The sequence below is a fragment of the Rhagoletis pomonella genome, unplaced genomic scaffold, assembly GCF_013731165.1.
Source record: "Rhagoletis pomonella isolate Grant_MI unplaced genomic scaffold, Rhpom_1.0 Rhpom_scaffold_00006, whole genome shotgun sequence".
NCBI classification, from domain to species: domain Eukaryota; kingdom Metazoa; phylum Arthropoda; class Insecta; order Diptera; family Tephritidae; genus Rhagoletis; species Rhagoletis pomonella.
In genome coordinates, this window is record NW_023458560.1 from 5,125,948 (window position 1) to 5,131,295 (window position 5,348).

Consider the following 5,348-nt stretch of genomic DNA (forward strand, 5'->3'; position numbering starts at 1 on the left):
GAAAACGGTCAAGAAAAAATTGCCATTATTTCGCGTGTGTGTCCAAGAAATTTTGACATTTTTGATACCTCACAGCCTGTTGTCTCACTCTTTCCGCAAGAAATAAGGTTCATTCCTTATCTTTTTGGACTAAAATCTGAAAAGTGTCAAAATGCCGGAGCGTAAGCAAAATGCGCTCACTAAAAGAGAATAACAGAAAATGTAAAGGAACGCAAAAAGCCAAATTTTTAGTCCAAAGAATGGCAACAACAAAGCTAACGTCAAATAAAAATGGAAATGTATGTACAAAACACATTCACACAAGCACAAGCACAATAAACACTTGCTATATCAATTATTTTTTGCCTTCTTCCAATTTCAATTCATTTCTTTTACTTTTTAGATTATTCTCGCTTTTAGCGTATTCTTTAATTTCCGTTAATTTAAATTCAGTTGAGTTTGACACTTTTCAGGATTTTGCCAGAAAAAATTCTTCTGACTAAATCTGACTACTTCGGACTGATGAGAGTCACTCTCACTGGGTGTTGCTCTCTCATTTTTGCTGTAATTTCCGAGTTAAGGAACGCTTTTTGGACTAAATCTGACTACTTCGGACTTTTTCTGACTATTTCTGGGAGATAAGGAACGCTCCTATAATGGAACGGGCATATATTTCTGTTGCAAACCTGGGTTGCCTTGTGCTCTTTTTTCACAAAAAACTTTAGAAAACTGTAGTAGAAAGCGTAGTAAATTTCTTAAGAACTGCGTACTGTACGTCATTTTATATGGAGTTTTTGCTTTTCTTGAGAGCTGCATACAGGCCTTTACAAAACAAAAGGTTGCACTTACGAAGGACAGAGAAAGAAGAAGAATGAAATCCCTTGGTGCGAATATGGTAGTAGAAAAGTACGCAAAGTCGGCAATTAGTAGTGAATTTCCTTTTGCGAATTCTAATCTATTTGCAGCAAAAATTGGTATTTCGAACGAAGTATTAAAAATTATACGTGAATTTTGTAATTTATTTCAGTGGTTAATTGTGCTTTATTTGAATATAAAAATAAACATATTGCACAAAAAACGTATACTTCTATTTCACACGTACATAAGCTACTATTTTTTTTAATTTGCAAAGAAGCAACACGGTGCCATGGCTAAGGGAGCGGTGTGAGAGAGACAACTGTCAGTTTATTGAACCATTAATTATTGAATTATAGGTTCATTCCTTATCTTTTTGGACTAAAATCTGAAAAGTGTCAAAATTCCAGAGCGTAAGCAAAATGCGCTCACTAAAAGAGAATAACAGGAAAAGTAAAGGAACGCAAAAAGCCAAATTTTTAGTCCAAAGAATGGCAACAACAAAGCTAACGTCAAACAAGAATGGAAATGTATGTGCAAAACACATTAACACAAGCATAAGCACAATAAACACTTACTATATCAATTATTTTTGCCTCCTTCCAATTTCAATTCACTTTTTTTACTTTTTAGATTATTCTCACTTTTTGCGTATTCTTTAATTTCCGTTAATTTAAATTCAGTTGAGTTTGACACTTTTCAGGATTTTGCCAGAAAAAATTCTTCTGACTAAATCTGACTACTTCGGACTGATGAGAGTCACTCTCAATGAGTGTTGCTCTCTCAATTTTGCTATCATTTCCGAGTTAAGGAACGCTTTTTGGACTAAATCTGACTACTTCGGACTTTTTCTGACTATTTCTGGGAGATAAGGTGTGTGCGCCCACCACTGTCGTATACGGCGTAAGCGATGCTGCAGTCACAATAGTGCTTCAGTACAAAATACCTTTAGTGTGGCTTAACAATGGTAAATTAACAACAAAAATAAAAAAAAAACAAATTTCTTTATTTCAGAGGTGTTATGACCATTAATATCACCTAATAACCACTCAGGGGACCTCTGACTTTTCAAATGACACCTCATTAGTTGTACTGCGTACATAGGAAAATAGAAAAAGGGAGACTAACAAAAAAACACCTTAGAGAAATAATATATATGATGATGATGATGATGATGATGATGATGATGATGATTCGGGAAAAGAACCTTGCATATTTTGTGTAAAAGACGAATTGAAAAATTCACCATGAAAAAATTAGTTTACTACAAATTATTCCTTATATCTCAGAAACCAATGAGACCAAGTAATGATGAAAAGCTGTAGAACAATCAACCCACATTGCTTTTCCGACAGCCTTCTGAACTTATAGTAACCTTAACCATTGAAAAACATGATTTAATAACACACATTAAACTCGCCTTCGATATCGGAAAATAATTTTTCCTGACTGAAAAGTAAATTTTGGGTTGTTGTGCGCGGCAACTGGTTACAGTTATGGACCCAATGTTTATACACGAAATTTGGTACTTTGTTATGACTCTGCTGGTATATATATTTTTATCTTAAACTGTATCCGTTTTTTTTTTTTTATTAAACTGGTCCAGTTTTTACAAAAGCATAAAATCGGTGTATGGTGCTACTTATAACAGCCGAAGGAGCAGAAAACCACTTCTTAACGTATATGGATCCAGTAAAAATACAAATTTGGCATAGCTGACTTTGTTTCTCTGGCGATAAGGCAAATTCATTTCGAAATAAAAAATGTTTTTAAACAGTATATAGCTTTTGCCTACTTAACCTTTAAAACAAATAAGTAAAAACAAAAGAGCTCAATTTGTTTACTTTTTTATTATTTCAAATATAACTGACACAACAAAATAAGCTTAGTTTGAGTTACAGTTTTATTAGCGTAACGCTCAACGCGCCAATTAGGGATGGCTGTAAGGCTTTAACTTTGAAATACATAGTCTGTTCCAATAGCAGTCCGGTTTACAGGATTTAGTCAGAACTTACAGGAAGTCGTTCTTATTGACATAAGACCTGTAAGTGGGAACACTTTTGAGAGAGTAACTGAGCAACTGTTCCTAGTCAGAAGTTACAGGATTATTCCGGAGTTTTTTTTTCCTGTAAGTTCATGAAAAGTGTCAAACGATCAGCTGATTTACAAAACAACAAACAAACAGAAAGCGGTGGAAGCAAAGAACCTTATATTTGTTAAAAAATGGAAGTAAAGGCCTGTATGCAGTTCTTAAGAAAAGCTAAAATTCCATACAAAATGACGTACAAGAAATGGCTAAGAAATTTTCTTAAAGTCAAATTTCCTTCAGGCAGTACGCAGTTCTTAAGAAATTTGCTACGCTTTTTACTACGGTTTTCTAAAGTTTTTTGTGAAAAAAGAGCGCAAGGCAACCCAGGTTTGCAACAGAAATATATGCCCGTTCCATTATTTCTTGAGGAAAGAGTGAGGCAACAGGCTGTGAAGTATCAAAAATGTCAAAATTCCTTGGACACACGCACGAAATAATGGCCAAATTTTCTTGACCGATTTCTTGAGAGCTGCATACCAGCCTTAAACAACGAAATATTTGAATCTGTATAGATTTAATAATTATTTAGTGATATTTCAGCCAAATCAGTGTTGTACCAATGACATGTAAACAACGACGTTTTTACAGGAAATAGTGCGTTTTGCGTTCGCGTGCACTTCTGCATCTGTTCTCCTTTACTCTCACTTGAGAGAGTAAAATTGTAGTTTGACAGTTCCACAGGTTTTAGTCCGAAGTTCAAATGAACAGACTAACAATTTAAAGATAGCTTGCATTTTTCTTGCATGATTCAAACCATGGCTAGTGATGTGCTGAGTCGATAATTTGATGTATTGATTGATACTCGGTACCGATTTAAAAAGTATCCAATACTTTCTAGACTCGGTACCGAATCCGACTTCCAATTAGAACGCATGTAGACCAAAAATAAAAACGGTTTAGGGGCGGCTAGCCTATCAAAAGAAAGTGTATGGGCTAATAGAGGTTTTAATTTCCATTTTCCATACCCACAATGCAGAGAAACTCTTCCTTATTTGAAACATTTTTTTTCTAGATGAATCGGACGATGTTATCTTTGTAAGACTGAAAGATTTCCTTCCCCCGTCAAAGCATTTTTCGTAAATTTTAGATATAAGAAGGTGGAAACTGATAAAACGGTATTTTACTGTTGCGACAATCTCATGAAGGCGATGAGAGTGTTTCGATTTGTGGTTTCCACATTGCTTAGTACAAATTGTTCAACTTTTGGGAAAGCATCGTCTTACACGTACTAATTGAGAAGCATATTCATAGTCGAAATATGGTCGATGCAACTTTTTTTACAGATATTCTGTTGAAAATTATGTCAAAAAGCTGCAATTATGTATAGAATCGGTATTGGGTACCGAAAAGGAAGTATTGGATACCGAAATCTTTCTGAAGTATTGGGTACCGGCAACTCAGCACATCACTAACCACGGCAGCCAGGGCCGTAGCCAGGATTTTTTTTCGGGGGGCGGGGCTTCTGGCAAAATTTGTTTTTAATTTCACTTTTATTTCAACATATTTTGGTTAAAAGAAAAATACTGATAAAAATTAAATATTTCACACAAACAACAAAAAATATAACCAATAATCGCATGGGGCTATTGCCTGAAAATTTTAAAATGCACTTTGTGGCATTGTGCTACTATGATAGCACGGCCGAATAATCATAGTCAACTTATGTACAGTAGTCGAGAAAATTATAGCCGCACCAAATTTTCACAAGTTTTAAAATATTGGCCCGTAGTCATAGTCAAAATAAAGTCGACTTTAAAGTTAGTTGCAGCTTTTTGACATAATTTTCAATGGGATATCTGTCAAAAAAGCTGCAACTAACTTTAAAGTCGACTTTAAATGAGCTATATAATAAAATAAGTATGTTCATATGTACATAAATGATTTCATCTACCCATTAATTATGGCATTATCAAAATTCGTACATTAAAAAAAAATTACTGTCTACATGTATGGCAGATATGCCTTGAGGAGAGGTCTTCATAAAACACTTACAAAAAGTTCACTCACTTTATCCGGGTTCATTTCGTTCATCGCTAAAATTTGTCAAAAAATTAACCAAAAATGGTGATTTTTAGAGTTGCATTTTTATGAGAGAATCGCGAAAACCGCTGAAAATTGCTAAAATTCATTTAGCACTTTTTGGCGTTGGAGTTTTAGCGATAGCGAATGTTGGAATCCGGGTGCTGATTAGACTTTGCATATGGGCATTCCCATGGTGGCGCACGTGACAGTCGTACGATTTCAATGTGATACACAAAAGGAATACCATTTGTTTTCTTTAACTTTTTTTGGCCATTGTATAGCAAATAATTAGCTCTATATTTAACCGAAAAATGAAATCAATCGAACTGCTTGGTCCTTAAATATAAGCATTTAAGGAGAGGGTCGTTACGTGACAAAAAATGGAAGTTGATTTTTTCTTTTC